The following is a 26415-nucleotide window of genomic DNA, read 5'->3' on the forward strand; positions in this document are numbered from 1 at the left end:
AGCGCAAATAACAATAGGCTCATTCCTATAGTCAGTATTGTGGGGAGGCAGACGTTAGGGAAGACTTGTTTCCTGCCCTCAGGAAGCTTGTAAGCTAGCTAGCTAGGATTATAAAATTAGCCAAGGGGAAACAATAGCAAGCAGTATAGAACAATATTTGCTGAGGTATGAGGTGGAGATTAAAAAAACTGTAAGAATTTATGGAAGTGAGAGGTTGTTGGGGTTTGGAGTTGCCATGAGGCAAGTGGGGTTTCAGTTGGGTCTCTATTGAAGAGCATGCCTTGGATACATGGAGAGGAGCCACAACACTCCAGTCCAGGGGAGCGTAAGTAAAGGCTAGGAAGCAGAAATGCATGATACCAGGGAATAAGACTGACGTGATAGATAGAAATCTTTCTGTTTCCAGGCTTGTTGGTCCAATGTTCAATGTGTGCCAACAATTGTCTTTCTATGCCGTATACATTTTGGTATCTGTCAGCCATAGTTCTCTTGCTTTTCAATGTGATTTTTATTATTTCTAACTTTTCTTATTACTGTATAGGCTACATACTTTGGACTTTATTATCTACTTCATGGTCATGAAATAATAAATAATATTTTTGGTTCATAAATCGTTCATGTGTATATCCCAGCATGCAGCACATTACCAGGCATATGATTGGTGCCCAGTTAATGTTATTAGTAGGATGGTTGATTGCATGTGGTATGAGCTTAATCAGGTTTAAAAAAATTCTTCTAAAGTCACTTCTTTTGTATTACCAGAGTGGTGTAAGAAGGGACAGACTCAGGTAGATATCACCATCCCAGTGACTTGTAAGAGTGGGTTGAAACATTTTCTTTTCTCCAGTGTATGTGGAAAAGAGGGAAGGCGAGGGCAAGAAAACATTCTGTCACTTTAGAGAAAACACCTTAAGCCTCTAAGCGTGAGAAGTTTTCTAAGTGATAGGAGGGTGCATGGCTTTGCTTCCAGTTTGCTAACACTGCTCTGTTGTGACAAGATCCTAGATACCGTGGCAGACCTGTGAATGGCCTCACTTGCAAGCACCTCAGAGATGTGCTCTCCTTGTAACCAAACCATGAAATCAAATTTTGTTTGCAAACTGACTGGCTTATATGTCCCTTTGAAAGTAAGCATGTCACAGGTATTTATTTCCAGCACAACAGCTTCATCGGCCATAACTAATAAATTCTTTACACAGAGACCAACTTTACTAAGCACTGGCATGGGTAGGAAGTGCTCCTGGAGCGAAGACATTTCAAAGATATTTTAATACAGTGGCACCATGCAGAGGGCATTAATCTGTCTCGTGATTTCCTCTTATTGTAACAATGGAAAAGGCTTCTAATGTGCGAACCTTGTTAAATCAATCATCTTGGGAATTTAGATGCACAGTGTGATAAAAGCAACAACTTTCTTTACCTTACGGCAATTTTCCATATGTTTTGGAAGTTGGGATTTAGGGAAAATAAGCTCTTTGATGGATTTATGATTCAGCTTCAAATGTTTCATTTGAATTATTCACTCTATTAGCCAAAAGAAATAGAAAGTCCTAAAAAGCTAATAAAGGGTGTTTCATTTTTAGATAATATTTATTGTTTACACAGCTGCTTTGGACCTTCCTTTTATATCTTTTAAGCTGTAACTACACTGACAAAATATAATAGGAAATGTATTAATTTGGAGCAAGGAGCTGTTTATACTGTTCTTTATTTACAATTCTCTGCTATTTTTGTTTAAGAATTTAACCAGTATTATCTGACAAAGCAGTTTTATGAGAAGAATAAAAAGCGTGAGGAAAATGGTTAAGACAAAATGTCCTAAGAGATACAGATTTTGTCTAGACTTAACTTCTTCCTGTTTGTATATAGATAAGTACACTGAAAAGGAACACTAACTTCCAGAATATTTTAAATTTGGGCCTAAATGCACATGGGTTATGCCTACACAACTACAACATTAGTACTGGCAGGTGGGAGTGACGAATTTGTAGGAGGCACTGTTTTAATGCTAGAATAAGATTGGCCAGAAGAAATGCACAATTAAAGCATTTGCTTTAAATCTCTGTCGCTATATTAGGGAAAGAAATTGATTCAAAATGTTAACTTTGATTTGCTTTTATTAAATGCCATCCATTGTTTACCTGGCTGCTGGAGTATATCTGGGCATTTCACAGCAAGATGGATAATATGGGCAAGTCCAAGGGTTCACAGGAGAACAATGGCATGATTGTTTGTAGACCTGTAGCTAAACCATGTTAGAATTAATTTGGTCAAACTTTATTTATATTGCTAGATCTCTCTTGAGCTCTCTGCCTGAACTATAGATATTCGTTCCAGGAATACCTAGACTGGATCTATAGACCAAGTGGGGAACTCACGCTCTGGACACAAGAATTTGAAAAATCAATATTATATTGAACCAGTTTTCTCACTGCTTTCTCATAGTCCCTGGTTTGGTATTTTTGGCAGTTATATTAACTCTTTCAGAGACATTGGTGCTGTATCTTTAGGAGACAAGTGTTTTCTAATTATATCATATTCCATTATCTAGTTCTTTTCCAGTTTGAATTGCATTTATTATGTGGTACTCAGGTTTTAAAAACAGAGAAAAAGCATTTACTGAAACAAAACTGTTTAAAATTAATCCATGCTTAATATTAGGAAATTTTAAATATCATGCAATTATATTTCAAAATTTATATAATCTATGTATATATACATATATACATATACTATAAACATTTTTCAGAGCTGATATGACATTCTGTAGTCTCAGAGGAGTGGAGAGCCATTTAAAAAATAGTAATTGTATTACTTCCCATCCCGAAGGGTCACTGACTCTATAATCTTTGAACATTTGTTAAACACTGATTTTCCTCAGAAAAACAGAGTTTAATTAAGCATGATAGCCTTGAAAGAGAAGTACAACATTGTAAGTATTTCTACATGGCTAAAAGCTTACATGACATCTAGGTAAACTTACACTATCTATTAATTGACAACTTAGATCTCCATGGCTCAGAGGAAAGTGACAACTGTGGGAATGAAGTAAGCCATCAGGATGAGTGGTTATCTAGGGTCTAACTGAGCAGTGGTCATTTTCCAAATATACTTATCTTGTAAAAGTGGTGGTATCTTGTGTGTTTTCGGATAAGAATACTGTTTCTTTTTCCTTCTCCTCCTCTTTGCCCCTTTCTATCCTGCACCATCTCCTCCGTCTTCATACTTGTCTGTCTTCCACAAGGTTCGGTCTTAGTAAGCTACCCCCCGCAATAGGCTATTGTGTGGTCTTTGCTTGCCATCAACTGTTTCACAATATTTCCCTCTGTGATGATCTATCTACTAGGTACTAAATGAAGTGGCTTAGGATGCAGCCTGTGTTTTTTGCTATAGATCTCTGGGGGAGCTGGAGTGGGCAGGTCTCTGATCTCTGTTTACTTGGCCTTTGCATACTTTTTGAGATTTGAAAAAGTGAACTGATATTTACCTGGTCACGTCCAGGGGATTCTGAAATAGAAGCTTCAGTTCTATTAGAAAAGCTTTGAGAGAAGATGAGATAAATGAGAAGAATATGTCCTTGAACACTGATGCTTGGATAATAATGGGGCTGGAGAAGGGAAAGGCAGTAGGTAGCCTGTAGCTTCAGTGGCTACAGGACTGGCTTCTTTTCTGGGCAGTGCAAAGAGCAACCACAAAGCAAGACCTTCACTGAGTGGAAGGAAAAATACTTTCACAGTCGAATCACAGATAAGGAGGAGTGTGAGCAGTTTAGGAGCTAGCCAGAAGTGGAGAGAAGAAGGTCGGTGCTTTGGTGGAAGGCTTGGAGACAAATACCACTTTATAGTATTGACTATTATGTTATATTATACTATATATTATGTAATCTTTGTTATTATACTACATAATAATAAGAAAATACTATACATTATATACTATTCATTATTATAAAATTAAGTATTTTGTCAAAATGCATTATGATAAAATGCTATAGATATAATAGTGGCATTATTATTATACTCTTAAGCCTTTCCCCTGAAAGGCTTCCTTATAGAGTACAGAATATACTTGCTCCATGCATTGCATGTAGTTCTGATTTAAAATAGGATAAGAGCAAATTGTGTAAGAGTGTGTGTCAATCTATAACAATGAAATTCTAAACTTGTTTTAAAAGAGGAGCATGATTTGTTCATGTGGTCTTATCTCCTCTCTCCCCATCTTCTGTGAGAGCAGAGGCCTTGGCACTTGGTTCTCAGCTGGTCAGTTCCCCAGTCTACCCTTGCCATCATACTGTGTTGCTGTCACTCACAGCTCAGCTCCATCTAAGGAGAGATGTGCTTTCACTCCCATCCTGCTCTATTTGCCGGGCCATCCTGGTATATGCATTCTGCTTGCTGCAGCTTGTTTACTCTGATGCTTTTCCTAGTGACTGATGCTGGCTTTCACATCTTCCTTGATGAGTATTTAAAACATTTTCCAGGATCCTCATGAGCTCAGTTTGGTATCAGTAACCCATTTTCTCCATTGTGACTTTGATATTTATACCCTTTCCTTTATTAAGTTTTTCCATCTACTTCAAATAAAGCCAATTTAACCAGCAGATCTTCAGATAGGGGGCTTAGGTTTGGAGACCACCTCGTTTCTGCCATATTTGCAAGGATTCTGCCAGTGGCCTCAAGTATTAAGGCTACAGAAAGACATTGCAAACTCAAGGCATTTCCAAACTCAGCTCTTGAGAAACTGGTACTTGCTCCCTGGGATGTTAAGAAGTCAACGGCCTTAATATTGTTGAATGACTTTGGAGTGACTGATAGAGTAGAATGTCTACTGCAAATAAGGGGTGGAGTGTTGGGCAGCCTTCTGGAGACTTGTAGAAACTGGGAAGAATACAGAAGGAAATATGATAAAAATTAAACCAGGAACTGGAAAAAAAGATTATCAAACAGTGTTGAGGCCTAAATAAGTTTGAAAAATGTTCGAAATTTACCCCTATCTGGAAGGAGTCAGGAAGAAGGAGCATCTGGTTTGGTAGTAATTCTGGGGTAGGTGATGGGAACAGGTTACTTCAGTGGCTGCTCTTGTATTTTTGTGTGTGAGAATCAAAGGTGATTAAGATCTATCCTCAAAGAGTAGTGCTGAAGTCCTTCCCTGGTGGTCCAGTCGATAAGACTCTGCACTCCCAATGCAGGGGGCCAGGGTTTGAACCGTGGTCAGTGAACTAGATCCCACATACCACAACTAAAATACCCCACATGCCACAATGAAGATCCTGCACGTAGCAACAAAGATCCCGTGAGCTGCAGCTAAGACCCAACACAGCTAAATTAGTAAATAAATATTAACAAAAAAGAGTAGTGTTGTATTTTGCACTGAATGATCATCAACAAAAAGCAAGTCTAAGTACAAATAACTACAGTTCAAAACACAGCTCAAATCCAAGTGGCCAGGCAAGAGAAGGAATCGATATAAGGAATCAAGGTTATTAACAAACACAGATTATCATGAAGAAGGCAGGGGGAGGGGATGTAAAAAGATGGGAAAAGAATGACTCCAGTGCTGACAAGTGGACAGCTGCTGTTGTTTATTCATTGATGGCAATCTTGTAAGTTAAAAACAATTAGGGAAAAAAACGTGTGGTAAGAGTTTGTAGAAGCCAGTCCACATGGCTATCTGACTTCTTTTAGAAATGGTCTACAGTCTCAGAAGATGCAGAAGAGAACAGTCAGGAATTTCAGGCAGAAATTGGAATTGTCCTGGCAGACAATTGGAAGGGTTTGAGGTGGAGAGATTAAAGAGATTAGTGGATTAGAAAGACCATGGTTGTTAAAATGAGGTTCTGACTTTCTAGGAGAGACTAATTGCTAGGAAATAATTCTCACAAGGGGGGTAAATGATGTAGACTGTCATGGTATAAATTCTTAAATAAGTTCTAATAAGATAGTACCTTCCTCTCCTTTGGAATCTACCCTCCAAAAATCACATTCAAAGTAATTTGACCCTCCTCTCTGTTTTATTTCAACTTTTCATTTCTTCCTTTATACTGTAAAGGAAGTTTGCAGCATTAACTTTTCATTTACCTTTATAATGTAATGTAGCTCTGTGAGAGGTTTAAAGATATGGTACATGTGAGAAACATACCCTCTACATTATTCATGTGACAGTCATGAGCTAGAAGAAATCTTACATTCTTGATACACAGAGAGCTGTATGAATACAGCAAAAATGATTGGTCAGTCCAGTTTGATGCCTGCCTGGTGACATCCCTGGGGCAGTACATGAATGAGAACCTGGAGCCCTAAATTTACCAGCATTTTTGTATAAACGTGAATCATAGTAAGTCATGTTTTATGGTTTCATTCATGTTCAATTCAACCACAGGATACAGACAGGGATTATTTTAAATATAAATAAAGAAAATATGTGGAAAATTTCTCGTCTGTGTGCTCATTGTAACTAGCTCATCTATACAATTCAGAAACATGATTTTCGGCTGAACTAGCTAGAAGTTGACTTGTATCATCTGAGTAATTTCCTGATCCCTTTTTCACTTATTTCTCGTAATCTAAACCACCAGTCTACACAAGTAGCAAAATTATATTTGGATTAGAAAGCATGATATACTTTGTCACAAACTTTTACAGTGAAATTTGGGGGTATGATATTGTCTTTTTATTGTTGTCAAAACAAGTGTGAGCCATAGATAAATGAACAAACTGCATGTCTTAAATGCTGTTTTATGAACAAGTCTTAAAATTTACTGTCGGCAGGCTATATCTGAAGAATAAATATTGCTTGTGAAAATAATCATTGATCTTTAGAGGTCATATTCAGTCTCTACACATAGTTTATAGAGGAATATCCCTTAAGTTAGAAAGTGGTAAAGCTGTCAAAAATTTAAGGTGGTCTTAAATGGTAAAGGACAAATTTGGACTAGTGTCTATTTGTGACTATTAAAAAACTCTTGAATTTTATCCATCACCTACACGGTACACAGTGCCACTCAGCTAAGAATGACTCCTCCTGTGTAACCAGCTAAATAACTTTGGCTACCAGGCCTATATTTTCTGCTTGATACATGGTAGTTCTTTCCCAGGTGCCTGTTCTTTGTGTTTTCTACAGACTTTTCATCCTCAGTGGCCACCTGGCTTATATTCCCTTTGTTTGATTCTAGCTCCCATCTCCCTCCATTCTGAATAGTTTTGCAGAGATCAGCCTATTCTATTTCTTGCTGAATGCCTCCCTTTCTCTGCGTTACATTTTGTTGTTTTTGTACTCTCATTTAATCTTTTTTCTCGCCTCTTTTCTAATTAACTCCATCTTGCCTCCTTCATTATGCTTGTAATGAGGTCACAGAGGTGTTCTGAAATTTCTGCTTTTCCCATCTGCTCCAGGGCTCCAATTAGTTTTCTTTGGAATTCTGAAGTTTTTCTTTTGCTTAGTAGAAGCTTCCAATAAGGCTAAGTCTAGGATGGCCTCTTTTCTTTCATCAGTTCACATGAAAACTTTCAAGATTATTCAGGCTCTCACTAGTGTAAAAGGCATCATTTTCTCTAGCATAGAAATGGAGTTAGAGACAACAACAGTTGAGCTACACAGAAAATTTAAATATCTTTTGAAAGAGTGTGAAGTCTGTTCTTCCAGATTGCAAGTAGATGCAGGTGAGAAATTTCAGAAAGACACTTTTATCCACACTTGGACGTGAAGGGTATGTAGCTAACACAACAAAATGAATTTTAAAGGAAATTTGCAAATAATATATTTTAAGGAAAAAGTTTCTTAACTTTAGTATCTTGCTCCTGGAGCATTATTTTCATATAGAATTTTTCAGTAGACTACTGTTTAGCCTTTGCTGTGGACTAAATTCTCTACTCCACTCCCCCCAAATTCATATGTTGAAGTCCTAACCCCCAAATTCATATGTTGTATTTAGAGATAGGACCTATAAGGACGTAATAAAGGCTATATGAGATCATAAGGGTGGGCCCCTAATCTGATAGGATTGATGTACTTATAAAGAGGGAGAGAAACCAGACCATTCTCTCTCTTTGCATGTGCTCCGAGGAAAGGCCATGTGAGGATAAAGTAAAAAGGTGGCCATTTGCAAGCCAGGAAGAGAGTTTTTATCAGAAACTGAACTGAGCCAGAACCTTAGTCCTGAACTTTTCAGCTTCCAGAACTGTGAGAAAATAAATTTCTGTTGTTTAAGCTACCTAGTCTATGGTATTTTGTTATGACACCTAAGCAGACTAATGCAGTCATTAAAAGTAATTCTTTCAAAGAGAGAAGCACTCATGTAGTTTGTAAGGCACTACACAAAACTAAATACCCTAAGATTTTAATTCAAGGAGTATAGGAGAAATTGGAATCCTCACACGTTGCTGGTGGGAATATAAAATGGTATAGTCACTTTGAAGACAGTCCAGCAGTTGCTCAAAATGTTAAACGTTGAGTTACCATTAACTCAGCAGTTCTACTCCTCTGTATATACCCAAGATAAATGGAAACATACATCTACACAAAACTTGTACATGAATGTTTATAGCAGCATTATTTCTAATAGCCAAAAAATGGAAACAACTCAAATATCCATCAATTGATGAATAGATAGATAAAATACAGTATATCTATTCAATGAAATATTATTCAGTTATAAAAAAGGAATGAAGTACTGACACATCTACAACATGGATGAGCTTTGAAAATGTTATACTGAGAAGCAAGTCACAGAAAATTCATGGACTATGATTCCATTTATACGAAATGCCCAGAATAGGCATTTCATAAATCCATAAAGACAGAAAATAGATTAGTGGTTGCCTGGGGCTGGAGGCTGGGCCACTGGAGAAAATAGGGAGTGGTTGCTAATTAAATGTTGGTGGTGGGAGGAGGGGAGAGTAGAAGTTGGGGGAGGATGAAAATGTTATAAAGTTAGATTGTGGTGATGGTTGCACTACCCTGTGAACATACTGAAAAACATGAATTGTACATTTGAAATGGGTGAATTGTATGAATTATATCTCAATAAAGCTGTTAGAAAAGTGTACATACCCATACATAAACACATAGAGAGAAGTGTACTGTAAGGAAATACATCAAAATATTAATAAAGGGTTTATGTATGTTTTCAGCTGATTTTCTATTTGCTTCTTCATGTTTTTAAATTTTTTTTCAAATTTTCTGTATTGAATATACTTTTTAATGACCAGAAAATGAATAAATATTATTAACAAAGTAAATGTTCTCAACTGTCATGCCCACTTGGTAAAAAATCTAAACAGAGTTTGGGCTTGGGGTAGTAAACTAAAGAAGTAACAAGGTGTGTTTACATAGGCTTCTTGTCTCCAAATTCCCTGTCTTTGGTGATGAGTGTCCTTCTACCTCCAGATGTAGGAGGTGCTCTTTTCACATGATAGAATTATTTCCTGCTTTCAGGGAGACAGAAAGGAGAGCCAGAGTGTCCCTCTTACGTTGGCTATTCACTGAGAAACTTTAATTCAAAATAATTAATATGCCATTGAGGAATATTTTGGGATGACCTACAGTAGGCATTAGACATGGTAATACCAAATAATGTTAATGCCAACCCAACAATGTTAAGAGGCAGTAATCAAGCAAAAGCATTTATTTGGGATCAAAGAATTGCAATTTGTGTTACACAGATCTGGGTAGCAACCCAAATAGTGTCTCCCTGGGGAGACAAATCATGGGCTTTAAAAACCAAAAATGCCAAAAAAGAAAAAAAGAAAAAATAAAGGAAATGTCTGCATAAATTGCTTATAAAGAATTTTCATTGGTGTTGGCAACAGAAAGTTAGTCTTGGCTAAACATGATTGGTTGCTAAGACTATCACTAAGCTAAAGTCTGTTACTGGAGCAAGTTGCAGGTGTTCTTGCAGAGTTCTTGGAATATTTGCAGTCTGGCCCAGTTCTAAAGTTCATGTTTCACCCAGTGAAGGCATAATGTCCACTTCCTTAATGGCTCCGGGCTCCATTTAAAAACCCTTTGACATAAGTGACTCCATTTTATTTAATTTTTCCCATTAATAATAATAGAAAACAAAAGCTGCTTTATTTTGTGCCAGACATTGTACTATGTGCTCTACCAGAGTTATCTCATTTAATTTCTTTAATCCTCACAACAGATTTTTGTGAGTCAGAACTCCATCACTGATTCAGATACATACGACTTTGACTTCCAGAGTGCTCTAGCTCACCTTCTGAGCGGTTTTGGTCATCATCATATTGCTTTTCCATCAGTTCCATCAACATGCCTTGTTCCTCCTGACTCGGCCTTTGTGTATGTTATTCCCACTGTCCAGAATGTTCTGTTACCCATTCCCTTCTACCCCCAACTCAAAAAGCAGTTTCCTAGTTAACATTTACTTTTAGATCTCAGTTTCAATGCCTCCTTCTTAGGCCTTTCTTGACCCCCAAATCCAGTGAGATCCAATTATTTAATGATGTTATAACACTATGTACCTTTCTTTCCAACAAGAATCTCAGTTATACATTTATGTGCATTTGTGCGTTTATTTGGCTCATTGTGATTTCCTACACTAGATTATAAATTTATGGCCATAGGAACTATGGCTAGGTTTCAGTCTTATGCACTATTTCTCTTTGATCATTATTATCTTCCCAGCACTTAGCACATTGTATGGCGTATAGTAGTCATTCGTTTAATATTGTTTGGATAAATTGTGAACTTGGGGACTTTCACTTTCCCCTGTTTACTTTTGAGAGTCCATCAGTTTACAGTGCTTCTCTCACTACATCTATGTCATCCCTTCCCAGTACTTAAGAGTGACCACAGCACTCCAACAATTTATGGCACTCAGGGTTTTTCCTGAACAATAACAGTCATCATGCTACTGTGACTGCCAGCTTCCATCAGCCTCCAGGATTCACTTCTCTCCCTGTTACTAGCATTCCTCCAATGAGAACAAAATCTTTTAATTTTGTAGATTCATGATCAAATACAGAAATGTGTGCCTTTGAGTTGACCACTATTCGAGTCAAAACCTGGAATAGTTATTTTTGAGACAAAAGAATGAGAAATGATCAAAGGTTGGGAATTTTTAGTACAAATAAGGGTTGGTTCATACATTTTAAAGGCATGACATTCATAATATCAGAGTGCAAGACGAAACTGCTAATGTAGAGATTACAGTTCAAGAAGGTAGTAGAACTTTCGGCTTCAAAGGCAGGAGAGACCAGCAACTTGAACACTTCTCTCTGTCTTCTTGAGGGAAATTTAAAAAGGAGACATCTCTGAATTGGGTTTTCAAAAAGTCAAGAAGTTACAAAATTGAATCTACTTTAGGATTTTCATTATGTAAAAATATTCCATGTATATAAAAGGGAAATGACAAGATGAAATTGTTTTTTTGAAGTAACAAGATTATAGGTGAATGTTTTCCTTTATTTAATTTTGATTTACTTTCATATTGTCATATGCAATATATAACATATTTTTTTAAGGAACTCCAAATCTTCTGTAGTTCCAAGTTATAATTACTGTGTATTTCCTATGTGCCGAGTTCCCTGTAATATCATTTTCATTGTTCCCAATGACAACCCTGAGAGGAAGATGCTGAAGAGGTTACAAAAAAAAGATAGAAATTTGCTCCAAGTCTTCTACCCTGTGAGAGGTAGAGCTGGGATTTGAGCCTTGCTGGATCCAACTCCAAGCTTAGTTTTGATCCATTGTCCTACTCTATCTCCTTTTCAAGTCACTTGACACAATCTCCTCAAAGATTTTACAAGTTCCCTGACACTGGTAAAAGTATTTCTTCCTCTGCTGCTTTGTTACAATTAACTAATTATTTCAATAAATATTTGGTAAACATTTGCTATATGCCCGTGATTGTTCTGGTTTCTGGATGAACAAAAGTGAACACAATGGACAAAGTCCTTACTCTTAGGCTATTATAGTAGAAGAAAGATAATAAACTCTCAAAATAGCAAATAAGAAATCTATGAGATCATATTGATATGTAGAGAATAAATGTTGGTTATCTAATAGTGACTAGTTATTGGATCCCAGAAGCTGTTTATTAAATAAGATTAATGTGAGGCCCACTGTGAGGAGGAAGCATTGAAGCTGAGACCCAAATAACAAGAATGCTTTCAGCTGAGGAACAAGTTTTTCCTAAGTTCCTGTGGCAGAAACCCGCATGGTATGTTCAAGTAGTGAAAAGAGAACAGTGCTGCAAGAACATGAAAGGCAGAGAGAGACGTGGTTGGAGAAGTAGGATGTAGCCAGATCATATAGGTATTTGTAAACCAGAGTAAGGAAAATGGATTTTAGTTTAATGGACATAGGAAGTCATTGGAGGATTTCAACTCAAAAAAATATTATTCTGGCTGCCGTGTGGAAAATGGATGGTAGGGGAGCAAGTGTAGAAGCAGAAAGATGAGTCAGAAGGCTGTTAAGATATTTCCACACAATGACACTGAGAGATGATTGTGGTTTTGAAGGAAGCAGTGGTTCTCAGATTGAAATGTTCAACAGAATCACCTGGAGGGCCTGTTAAACCACAGGCTGAGGGCCTTTTTCTTCTCCCTTCCGTCAGGTATCTGATTCAGTACATCTGGGTTGGGGCCTGAGCACGGTCCAGCAAGTTCCCAGGTGAGGCTGATGCTGATTCTCCAGTGGACAAAGGTGTCAACAATACAGATAAAAGGGGAAAGATTCAGAATGTATTTTAAAATTGGAGTGATAGAACTTGTTGATGGGTTGATTTTAGGAAGCAGAAAAAGAGAAGAATCAACACCTAGAATTTTGGAGAAGTAGGGGAGGGCTTTTCACTGAGAAGAGAAGGAGCAGTTTTTAGTGGGATTGGAGTAAAGGAAGAATCAAGATTCAATTAAATTAAAGGAAAATTATGAGGGCATTATATTTTATATCTTTATACTGGATTGTATTAAATATATGATGATTATGGTGATTCAAATCCTTTCACTGAGCTGAAGTGGGGGGAGTGGTTGGTGCAGGGGAAATAGCTAGCTTGGGCAGGTCCCAACTAAGTGTTGGGGGCCAGAATAGGGCTGGAGCTAAAGAGGGTGCAGTGTGGATATTGGGAACCAGAGGTATGGTTCAAGCCAGGAGGAGAAATGACTGAACCAAAACCACTCCAGAAATAACCATGGAAGATTCTACATTACAGGATTGGCTGGTGTTTCTGTCTAGGGCATGTGAGTTGCAAAGTGCTTTGATGAACCAGGCCAATTTATAAGATGAATGGAAAGACAGGAGCCTGTTTATTAATCAATACATGTGGTAATGATAACAACTAACATTTATTGAGTGCATAGTGTTTGATAGGCATTGCTGAGTACTGTATATAGATTACCTAATTTAACTCTTTCAATGCCTTATACCAGAAAAACTTGTTTCCTCTACTCTCATAACACTTCTGACACCAAATGTGTGGGGCTTTCCCACCAAGTCTCTATTTCTTGGTGGATGCCAGCTGGGTGTCCTACAATTAATCCAATTCCGACACTAACTGACTAGAGTTAGTGCAGACCACACAGGTTAAGAGCTCAGTTCCAAAAGAGTGCCCCCCACCTCAGACACCAATCGAAAGTCCCGGGTTGTCACCTGTAATTCGGACAGACCTACTATAAATCAGGGGTTTCTGAAGCCCTCTTTTCTGGTTTGATCATTTGTGAGAATGGCTCATGGAACTCAGGAAAGCGCTTTACTTAAAATTACTGGTTTATTATAAAAGATCCATGAATGGTCGGCCACTCAAGATGGCTGTTCTCTTGCTCTGTACATCCCCTGCCTGACCAGGGCCTGCATCACCTACTCCCTACTCACCTGACTGACCTTCCCACTTACTTGTCCCAGGCCTCAGCTAGTGATTGTCCTAATCTTTAGATTAGAACATCTCCACCATGATAGCTTATCAAAAGGGTGGTGAGGGACATGCCCCTCTGCTGGTTTCCCTGGTAACTGATGAGTCAATCCAACATCAAATCTCCCTATAACTGGTAACCTCCCCCTCCCCCTGGGAGTGAAGACTGCCACCTTGTCCACCCTGCCATCTGCTGCACACCATGGTGTGTTGCTCCAGAACCTTGCTTCAGACATGTAGATCCCCCATCCATTAAATCACGGATGGCTCTGTTGCCGACTCCAGGCTCTTTCTTTGGTCCTGAAGTTGGGCAAGTACGGGGCTTGCAGGCCTGCGGGGTACAGCCCAATAATACAATTCAGGAGCAGCCAAATGGAAGAGATGCATAAAATAAGCTATGTGGGAAGGAGTGGGGTGTTTCCATGCCTTCTCTGAATGCATCACACTCCCAGCAAGTTGTGTTCACCAACACCTCCAAGACCCCTTTGGTTAGTAGAGCTTTTATGGAAGCTTCATTAGGTAGGCATGACTGATTAAATCATCGCCAAATAGTGGTTAACTCAACTTCCATCCTATTTCCTCCACCCTGAGGTTGGGGGGTGGCCTAAAAGTTCCAAGTCTCTGATCACATCGTTGGTTCCCCTGGCAGCAAGCCCTCCCATCCCTAGGGGCTAGCCTAGGTCCCCGCATTAACATAAACTCAGGTGTGGTTGAAAGGGGCTTGTTATTAACAATAAAAGACATTACTTTCACCTTTGTCACTCTTGAGCTACTTCAGGAGCCAGGGACAAAAACCAAACATTATAATAAAAGACACTCCTTTTACCTTTATCACTTAGGAAATTACAAGGGTTTTAAGAGCTCTGGCCAGGAGTCGGGGAAGAAAAGCAAAATTTGTATCACTTGTTATATCACAATATCACACCCTATGAGATAGGTATTATCTCAATTTTATAGATGGGGAAACTTACCTGAAGTCACATAGCTAGAATGTGACAGAGCTGGGATTCATACTTGGGGGCTGTTGAATTTCAACATATTTTAGGTTTTAATCTGTACAAGTTTAAAACAAACATTTTAATTGGTGGGATTAAATAGCTTTTTGCTGTCTAGTCTATAAAATGTTTAATATCAGCATTAGTTGGGGACATACTCCCCCTATCCTCCTTACGGCATTACTTCTATTGAAAAATCTAGACCCAATTATATCATTGATAGCTCCTCTTCCAGGAATGTAAGTCATTATATGCTTGCGGACTCTTTGCATGATCTATGCCTGAAAACAGTATCTTCAGTATAGAATTAGCTACAGTTGATATCACTATGTTTTTTTAAGTGTTAATACATTAATTATATGCATGAAAGTGTTAAATTTCCTTGAGAAGACATTTCTTTTTTTGCTTCCCAGAGAAGAGAAAATCCTCACATTCTGAGATGCCAGGCCGTGTATCTACTTCCCCTCCCTTTCTCTTGCCTGATATCTTTCATCTTGTCTCCTGTTTCTCATACCCTCACCTTCCAGAATGATGTTTCCTGAGGACACAGGAAGAGAACAAAAGATAGTCAAAACACACGACCTCTTAAAGATAGGTGTACCTTTATCTTCTGCGCTTGCTCCCATGCCACCCTCTGCTTATGACACATCACTCTCCTGAACCTTGGCTGCTGGTACAGTCCCTGATTGTCTCCTATGTAGACAAATAAGGGAGTTTGACAGGCTTGCTTGGGGGACCAGAGAAATAAGAAAGATATCTTCTTAACACATTAAATTCCATGGGATTTTTTTTTTTTTTTCTGTCCAGAGAAGCTTTCCAGGGTTGTTCACTTGCTATTTTCCCCAAGTCTCTGAATGAGTTATTCATTTGAAAACTTGAGAAACTGAGCGAGGATGGGAATACGGAGGAACCCATGAACTGAATATAGGTTCTTTGAGGGCAGGGAGATGGCTTTCATTAAAGAAGTAGATTATTTTACAGTACTATATTATGCTAGATAGTCATTTAGTAAATCTTATTCAATTATTTAAACTTCATAGAAACCACTTTGCAGACTGTGTAGCAGAGACCACAGATAATACAGTATGCTTTATCACCTGCTTTCTGGCCTTTATTTCCACAGAAAGGACTTTCAGATACACTTTATGCTTGCAATTCTAAAAAATACTTTAAAAAATCAGACTTTATTGTATGAATTTTGTACTTTGAAACAGTGTTATGGAAATGTAAAGCAAAACATGTTTTGTTTGTGTATTGATCTGAATTAAATAGAAAAGCAAGAAAATCCCGAGTTAGTTAAGTAAATAGAAGTATGATATAATTGGGGGCTAGGAGGTGCTCAGCAGTTCTTGTCTCTAAATATTCCTCTAATAGTATAGATAGGCTCCCAATATGTCTCCGTTAGCTGTGAGGAGTCACTAATTTAAACATAATCTCCTGGGAGTAGCATCAAGTTGTCATTAACAATTGATGTTGGAAATATTTGATATCTAATTAAGAGTAGGAGTTAATGAGAATAGAGTCCAGGGTAGTTGGAGCAGGGATGGAGATAAAGCATGTTCACAGGGCTAGCTTTTCATGGAGATGGACTGAAAAGAGTGATGAAAATACAAAAGAAAATCTGCCCCAGGTGGGTATACCAAATCTCCCATTCTGAGGGAGATTCCCTTGCTTAAAATCCCTGCCAACAGGGAGGTGGTGTGCATTTTAACTACGCTACATGACCCAGCCTTTCTTCTCTGACCAAAACAATTTATCTTGGTTGGGGGGAAGGAGAGGGGGTGGTGAATCTAACACAAGGGCAGCTATTCAATAGGGGAGTCAATGACCTATGGCATGGCCTAATACAAGATGAGTTGGCCCAATTAGATTCTCACTTTTAGTTATTTGAACTAAATTAGTGGACAGAATTAGGAGCTGGAGTTCAAGGTATGCTATGGAGTGAAGTTGGCACCATGGTGGGCCATAAGGAAAGTGAAGATTTTAGTGAACTTACATTTTGAATAAGCAAAGGAGGGCAGTATTTAAGACCACCTAGCCCAGGGAAGGTTGATGCAGAGAGTAACTGATTCTTCAAGACTGTGCATAATCTCACAATAAACTTCCCTTCTCTTAAGATGTTCTATGTGAGCTTCTGTTGTAGTCAAAGGAGCCCAACTAAAGTATTGCCTGATTAATTTTTGTTTAGGATAATCTTGACAGCAAATACTGAGGTATGTGACCATTATTCCACTAAATTCCTAGAAGTAAGAAATTTCTAGATGTGATAAGCAGACATTTAAAGGAATACATTAAATTTGATATGCTTACTAGCAATCTAATTTGAAAACCTCTCAGCCCATTTCAGACTTTTCAGCCCGCTTACTTCTCTGATCTAATCTTGTATGAAGATAAGTTCTAAGACTATGAATAAATTAAAAGAAAAAGGAAGGACGACAACTTTTTTACCTAGAGGAATGTTAGTAAGCTTTGAAAGACAACCATGAAATTATCTGTAGCACTTGGTCCCATCAGATAGGTGTAAATGACATTTCTTCCAGGTTTAGCTCAACACCACTATTCAGTAACACCAGGGTCTACCCAAACTGAGTATATTAAGACATTTTCTTTTCGGATTAACCTACTTTTGAAAGTATATCCTACAGAAAAGTCTGCTGTTGGCATCATTCCTAACATTTTGGTTTTCACAAACGATTAGCTCTACCATAGGATATGAAGAATAAATAAGAGCAAAAGATCATAAAATGAGACCATATTGTCCAAACATGCTATGTATGCCTTGGCAAACAGAACGCATATATTAAGACAAATCATATCTAACTTGCCAGAGAACTGGATCAAAGCTGGCACAAAAAAGACTTCTGTTGGACAGATCAGGAAGGGCAGCTTAACAGTGGTCCCCTTGAAGTAGGGAGACCATATAATTTATCATCCAGACTGGGACACTTCTGAAAGTGGTAGGGACACTACTAATAATTACACTAGGTCAATAGATGTGAACTAGAAGTTTTCCAGGAATCTGAATGTATGGTTGCCCTATAAGGAAGCCAATTCACCACTTCCTATGCAAAATATCTTTTATCTAATGGCCAAAGAGCTAAAAGGCGGAAAGTCCTTAACTTGGAAAGAAGAATGTTCTAAAATCCAGATCTCTTGAAAATGCACACTGTTAAAATGACTAATAAAAGTCAACAGACCAAGGGTTTTATCTTTAGGACCACAACTGCCACATTTTAAGAGGGTTAGCTTAGGCACTGAGGTGTTGTTGTGGGAACTTTATCCAACGTGAAAACAATGCACCTCCAGTATTGCTGTGAGGAGTCTTGGCTGCCAGGGTCTCTTACTCAGTTGCGCCAGGCACACCAAACCTGAAGGCTTTCAGGGCCAGGTCACATACACTGAAATTATTATTATTTAAATTGAGGTAAAATTCATAAAATTTAAAATTCACCATTTTAACCACTTACAATTTAGTGGCTTTTATTACACAGTGTGTGCAATGATTACCATTATCTAGTTGCAGAACATTTTCGTTACCCCAAAAGGAAGCCTCATATCCATTAATGAGTCAGTCCTCATATCCATTAATGAGTCAGTCCTCATTCCCCACTCTCCTCGGTGCCTGGCAACCACTAAACTACTTTCTGTCTCTATGCATTTACCTGTGTTTTTTCATATAAATGAAATCATATAACATATGGCATTCTGTGTCTGACTTCTTTCACTTAGCATAATGTTTTCAAGGTTCAACCATGTAGCATGTATTGATACTTCATGTATCAATTACTTTTCACGGGTGAGTAGTATTTCATTGTATGGGTATATGATATTTATCCATTCATCTGTTGATGGAAATCTGGGTTGTTTCCACTTTTGGGTTATTTTGAATAGTGCTGCTGTGAATATTCATACACAAGTTTTTGTTTGAACAGCTGTTTTCAGTTTTTTTGAGTATATATCTAGGAGGAGAATTGCTGGATTACATGGTAATTCTATGTTAAACTTTTTGATGAACTGTGGAATTAGTTTTATAGGCAGGACAGCTGTAAGAGTATTCTCAAAGTGGTCACTCAGGAGAGAGAGTTGGGGGTGGCCATCTAAGTATGGGAACATTTCCTCCAAAGATTGAGGCCCAAAGATGTACATCACTTTCTAACACTTAGCGGGAGTACATTGGTCTGGTTATTTCTAAGGTAGGGAGACTCAAGAAGGAAGCCTTAACACCCAACCCCCTTACTCTACCAATGGATTTATTTATTCAATAAAACTAAGTAGGAAATTTGGCAGTTTTTGGTTAAGAATTTTCTCTGTGTACTACATTTCTCTTGGTGCTACTGAGACCCTCTTATTTCTGAGGTTTATTTTGAGTTTAGCAATCTTCAAATTTTACAAAAGGAAAAATCACTATGTTTTTTATTTTTTATTTGTCAAACACCAATATCCTTCAGGGGCTGATCTTTCAATATCTTAAGAACAGTTTATTTCTTGTTTTGATAAGAAACTGCTGATATAAAAAGAAACTATCTTAAAATAGAGAATATAAGCACACTGCCATTTTTTCTCTTCTTAGAAGTATTATTTTATCCTTATAAAATCATTTTTATTGTTTTTTTTTCCCCCATGAGATGTTTTGTTTACTAGAAATAAAACTTTTCTTTGCATAGGAACAGAGGAACCACATGTCTTTGAAAAGCTAACAGATAGGAGTCTGTGATTCTACTTTACCAATATTATTTCAGAAGTTTAAACAGAGGGTTGACTAACTTCCAAAATTAAATTGGAAATTCTGTGAGTTACTTTGGTTCCTTTTGGATGGAGGGTCCAAGAAACAAGTTTTATTCTGGAGTTTCTTGTTTTTCATCTAATGAACTGGGATGGAATACCTAGAGGAATTACCCATGCAATCACTACCTATTATGATTAGATGGTACTTATAAATTGTTTTCTAGCTTCACAAAAGTTCTAACTCTCTGCCTTTCTGAATGTTCACTCAGCAGATTTATTATAGGTGAATCCTTTTGCCCTCTTATGTGATAATTTCTTTGCTTTTAAAGTAGCCTTTTTGGGGAGGTGAATATATAAGAAATATTTATAATCATGATTATACATGTGTCAATTGATTATATTTTAATACTCCTTTATTCCAAGATATCAAATAAAAATATTCTTCATGCTGCTTTTTAGTAAGAGAATTTTGAATATTTTTTTCTTTCCACTATTGTGACATTTATTTTGCAAAACAAATTAACTTCCCATTTATACTCCCAAGCAACACACCTTTATTGATTAAATAAGACAATTACGATTTTTTAAATTAAATTTCAAATGTTTCCTGTGTTATAAAACTGTCACAATCTATAAATAATAATAAAAAATTCAAGATCATGATTAATAGAATGATCAGAGGCAATGACAACGAGAGGAATGAACAAATGAGCAAGACTAGCACAGGTAATGTTTCACGTAGACCGAAAACGTGTATCATACCCTCGACACCTTGCAAAGATGTTGGAGGTCGGCACTTTGGTCAGATAATTAATTTTTATCATTTCAGAGATCCAGGTTGGCCATGTTGTGTGTGTGTGTATTTATATATAACTAAAAAAAAATTCTACAGGATCAACCATGGAATGCAGATTGTAATTTGTTCAAGTTTTTTCTTTTCCCAGTTTTGTTCAAACACTATCATTGTAAACCTTGAGGTGTGAACATAATACTTTGGTATTCAATGTTGGGTAGAAGATGGTTAGCAAAGAAAAATCACCCTGAAGTTCCAGACTCTTTTGACTGAGAAAGAAAGAAAAATAACCAGGAAGAGAGAACAGCAGCAAAGGGGCAGCATCTGTTTCATTTTTTTAGGAACTGCATCTCATGGATCCATTCATTAAAATTCCAAGGTACCTATGCTTGATTTCTGTTAAGCTGTATTTTAACCCTGTTGGATTTGGAGTAGAGAAATAGAGAGAGGGAGAGCAAGAGGTAGGGACTAAGGGGGAATGTCCCTGCTGTAAGTGTTTCATATCAACTACATTGGATAATAACTACTATGGGGATTGTAAACTCTCAGGCACAGTAATATATTTTTGAACATCTGAGATACTTACTACACACTGAAAACACCACGAAATAAAAATAATCTCTTCACACTTCCCAACTGGCTGTTTATCAACTTTTTCCTTTCCCACATTTATGCATGAAGTGTCCCTTCACAGCCAGAAACCCTGTGGTGTTTTTGGCTCTGTTTTGGACAGTAACTTGCTTATTTTCAGAGTTAATGGCAGAAAGCAAAGAAAAATGTAGTCCATTAGTGTGTTACATTATATAAAGAAAACAAGATTGCTAAATACCGCCATCCAGTATACTTTCCAAGCATTTATTTAAACCTTTTGATTTCAAATCAAACATCAAATCGAACAGCTCCCCAATAATAGAGTCGAAAAAGAGTTGTCTCTGTATGTCTTAGAGCGATTGACCCACTTGTTTAAACTTTCTGTAAACCCATCCTCTATCAAGCAGCCTCCAAGGGGAAACACACACATATGTATACTTAAATAACCACAGCAAATACTGAATATTGACTTTCCTGTTTTTCTTTCCTTTTCCCCACTAAGGGAATAACAGTGTAGGGTTTAATTCTTTCCATGGCTATGTTTATGAGTTTGTGTGTGTGTGTGTGTGTGTGTGTGTGTGTGTGTGTGTGTTGCGAATTTAGCAAGCAAGACAATAAAAGATGAGCAAAGTCGGTTGCTGGACCGAAAGGGTATGTGATCCAGAAACTTTGAGGTTCATCAGGTACAAATTTTTATAATGGGTACATTGCTCGCTTATAGATGAGCCTGAAGCCAAATATATGTTGTCTGTCGGAGGGCTGCAAAGAACATGATAGGGCTACAAAAGCAGATTTTTCTTCCTTAGGTAGGGGATTCTCCTGCTTATATGCTATTTCAGGAGCAAAATTCAATGCTAGCTCATAGGCCAATGGTTCTAAGGAAATGTTTTATTTTGCCCAGAGCAATTAATCAAATTATGCAATCCAAGAATTAAAAGTTATTTTCTCTGTGTTCATGTAAAACCAAGCAAATACTATATCCGGATTCTCTCTCTCTCTCTCTCTCTCTCTCTCTCTATATATATATATATATATATATATATATATATATATGCAGTTGTGCACTTATTCTATATATCTTTATAAATGCATAGGAAAGAGGGACTTCCCTGGTGGTCCAATGGTTAAGACTCCATGCTCCCAATGCAGAGGGCATGGGTTTGATACCTGGTCAGGGAACTAAGATCCTGCATGCTGCACGGTATGGCCTTAAACAAAAATAAATACATAAATAAATGCATAGGAAAGAGTTTAGTAGAAGACACTTGTAACTGGTCACAGTGCTTACCTCTTGGAAGCTGATTTGGATTAGGGTGATGATCAAGTGGAACTTCAGAGTTCTTGTAATGTTTGTAGTTTAATGCAAATGCATAAATGTGTTACTTAAGAAACTAAAAAGTGAAATAATTTGAGAAGTTATCTTTTCTAGGTGCTTGCCCTTAAACAGAATATCTAAGCTATTTAAGATAGCATGTTACTTTTTATGTAAAAATTTTTATTGATGGAGAGCTTCATTTCTAGTCACTCCAGTGTTTTGTCTTGTTTTTTTTAAACATCTTTATTGGAGTATAATTGCTTTACAATGGTGTGTTAGTGTCTGCTTTATAACAAAGTGAATCAGCTATACCTATACATATATCCCCATATCTCCTCCCTCTTGCGTCTCCCTCCCACCCTCCCTATCCCACCCCTTTAGGTGGTCACAAAGCACTGAGCTGATCATTCCAGTGTTTTTTTAAACTCTAGGGTTGAAACTTTTTCCTTTATCTCTAAGCTAAATCAAGAGAACATAAATATAGCGAAGTATTTCTTTTAGTTCTGTTTTCTTTGTAAGGTAACTATAAGTGAAGAATGCTCAGCAACATATTATGAAACAATAGGGCAGTGCTGAAAATTTCTAAGAATTAATGGCAGCATTTAGGACAGGTTGACAAGAAGGATCCCTAAGAACATGGATTTATTTATGGAATAAAGTACAAGAGCAAGAGTAGGAACAATACTAGATTTTATGTATAAGGCATTTAGTTGTAAATATCATAATCCAAAAGACTAGGGGTGCGGGTGAAAAATGCAGAATAGATCAGGAGTTGTGCAGTGGGGTTTTCACTTTCACCTGCACATGTAGCAGTTACTTTCAGTAATGATAGTTTTAGAATAGAAGGGACAGCAACACAACACAATATTATATAACTGGGATAAACCATTTCCCAGGGTCTTCATGCAAGGACAGTCACATAGTTTTTCCCCTGCTAGGTTAAATTTGGACTGGCTCAAACCTCCACATACCTGATTGGCCTGAACCAACCAGTTTACCTGCTTACCTCCTTAACTTACTGTCAGGCTCCCTGACTACCACGGCCCTTTGGCCAGTATGACACAAAAGGATCTTTCAATTATATTAACTAACTGTTTAACAAGATGAACATCTTGAATTTCTAGTAATTGAGAATTCCAGTGATTGTGTCCCACGAAACAAATAATCACTAAGATGAATGAGATCATGTATTGTTTAAATTGCATAACGAAATTTATGAAGAGTTGATTTACATTGAAAAGGGTTTATGTATAAAAGAAGCCTGACTTAATACCATGAGCATCACTAGTTGTGATATTAATGTGGCCACATCATAGTATGAATGGACCACCACCTTCTCTTTTTGAAAAACATACAATTAAAAATATGTTGGAATACCAAAGGCCATATTTTCAGTTTACACAATCTAACAATTTAACACTCACATGTCCATATCATCTTAGAAACTTTCATGTAACCTCACAATAGTTGAACATATTAAGGAGCAACATCTTTTTTTTTAAAAAAAATAATTAATTAATTAATTTTTGTCTGCGTTGGGTCTTTGTTGCTGCGCACAGGCTTTCTCTAGTTGAGCCGAGCAGGGGCTCGTTGAGGTGCGCGGGCTTCTCATTGAGGTGGCTCCTCTTGTTGCAGAGCATGGGCTCTAGGCGCACGGGCTTCAGTAGTTGTGGTGCTTGAGCTCAGTAGTTGTGGCTTGCGGGCTCTAGAACACAGGCTCAGTAGTTGTGGCCCATGGCTTAGTTGCTCCGCGGCATGTGGGATCTTCCCGGACCAGGGCTCGAACCCGTGTCCCCTGCATTGGCAGGCAGGTTCTTAACCACTGGGCCACCAGGGAAGTCCTGCAACATCTTTATATATATTTTGTAAATGATTTCTTCCAAAATATACCAATACAGTATTACTTAGAGTATATTAACATCAACTTAAACTTGATAATATTGCTACCCCTCTGGCTTTAGCTCTGCTTAGCTGGCTGGGATTTCCCTGGATAGCAATTACGGCTCACAGTTCAGAAAGTCTAATAAGGTTGCCACCATTCCTAATAGCTATATTGTTTGGGCCACTGTTTTTACCTATAGGTAGTAATCCTTTTGTAAAACTTAAAGATTATTCTCGTCTTCCTTTTATGTAGCTCATCTTAGCTTGAATCTGTATGCATAATGCTCTATTCATGTCACACTATCCCGTGACCCAAATCTCTCTTGGAAAAGCCGCTAAAACTAAGAAATAGGGGGAAATGGCAATTATTAGTTGGCCATGGCACATATTTTCCTTTTCAGACCTTTGAATCATGCTTTTATAGCAGATCTATGATAAAGCAGTGCGGTGAGGCTTGCACAGCTGTGGTTTAACCTCAAGTGCTTTTGTCAAATTTTGTTTTTTTATGAAATGTATTTCACTTTTGGCATTTAGAAGATTGCAGCTTTGAAGAATTCGCGTGGACCTTCTGCAAGCATTTTATTTTGCTAATGAACTAAAATTGATCTCTGTAATTGAAAGATAATGATACTATTTGACTATAATGACTAAACACCAAGTGAATTTTTACACAGTCCTGGTTATAAAATGACTGCTTTATCTTAATTGTGAAATCAGATTGTATAGCTCCTTGAAATTGTTTAATTATTAAAGAAAAAAACCAGATGAAAAGAGCAGTCAGAAGGATGCTGGACTGGATGTCTGCAGACTTGAGTTTTATGCTGGACTTTTTGCAAAAGCTTGGACAGATCACTTAATTTCTTGGGACTCAGTTTTTCACCTATAGAACCTGGTAGAACAAGGTTATTTAAGGTCTCTTCCAGCTCTTCTGTCTCTAGAATCTGAATCCCATCAAACTGATTTTTCATAGTAAAAAATATGAACAAAGCTTAACTGTGAAATATTTGACAAGCATTATCAGGATTGAACATGTTTTAGATGTTCAGTGTTCTGTTGGAGAAAAGAACAGTTAAGAACGACTCCTACCCCTACTCCACCCCCTCATAACATGTATTTCTTTAAATTTGAAACACTGTGCAATTGCCAGTTGCTCTAAACTGGTTTTATACTTCTTGTGGTAAGGATGGAGAGAGAATGATTCAGCCTATAATTTCATGGGGCATGTTGTGCTTTATAAACTCAGTAACGAACAGTGGGTTGGGTCGAAGATATCTGGATCAGCTTAGGTGATTTATAGTCCAGACTATACTTTACTAGATTTATGCTAGATAAACAGGGTCATTAGATTTTTTTTTTCCTTTTGGGGGTAGGAAAAAGAGAGACAGAAAAGCAAAACTGCCTGCAATACCAAAGCATCTGCTTTATTAAATCTTCCCCGGGGAGGTTCATTATTAAGCTCTGAAATATAAGCTTTTACTATAAATGGCAGATAGGGACCCGAACTCTCTTAATTTTTAATATGCATATTTTACTGATTTCATATTAAAATCAAATTTGCCAATTGGCTCACACACAAAAATATACTTCTTTGTAGAATTTTATGGGTGGATACAGATTATTAAATTGTATGGAGAATGTTCATATATTCATTTAAAACGATTCCTCTATGAGACAAAACATATTCATTTTTATTGCCTTTGCATTTCTAGAGTCTGTGTAAGATAACTGTCTTAAAAATATCAGAGAGAAGATTTTAGAAATAGGTAAAACAGACTTGCTTAATATACCAGAAAACATCTAGTTTTATTTTTACTGAGGGATTAAAAATAGTATATGCACATATATTTTGAAATGAAAATGTATAAATAAAAATGCAGTTATAGAGCAGATAACCTGAATTAATAGAGTCCTATTTTTCTGCCTTAGTATTCACATGAGGCTAGCTTTTAGCCATTTACATTAATAAACTTTTTGCCAAATAAAATTTGAGTTACAATACTTGGTCTGAATACATTTTTTTAAAAAAGACAATTTTTTTTCAAAGGAGTACATATCTTATTGCCTTGTAAAGAGGAATCATATTCTCATAGTCTTTTGTTCTGAACAAATTCCATGTTTGCCTCTCATGATTTTTTATTATTAATTATTAATGATAAATAATAATAATTCAGTTTAATTCAGACAGAAGAAAATAAAGTTTTTGCTACAATTCAGAAATTTCAAAACATTCAAGGATTGTGGTAGACAGAAAGCC

Source organism: Phocoena sinus, chromosome 3, assembly GCF_008692025.1.
Source record: "Phocoena sinus isolate mPhoSin1 chromosome 3, mPhoSin1.pri, whole genome shotgun sequence".
NCBI classification, from domain to species: domain Eukaryota; kingdom Metazoa; phylum Chordata; class Mammalia; order Artiodactyla; family Phocoenidae; genus Phocoena; species Phocoena sinus.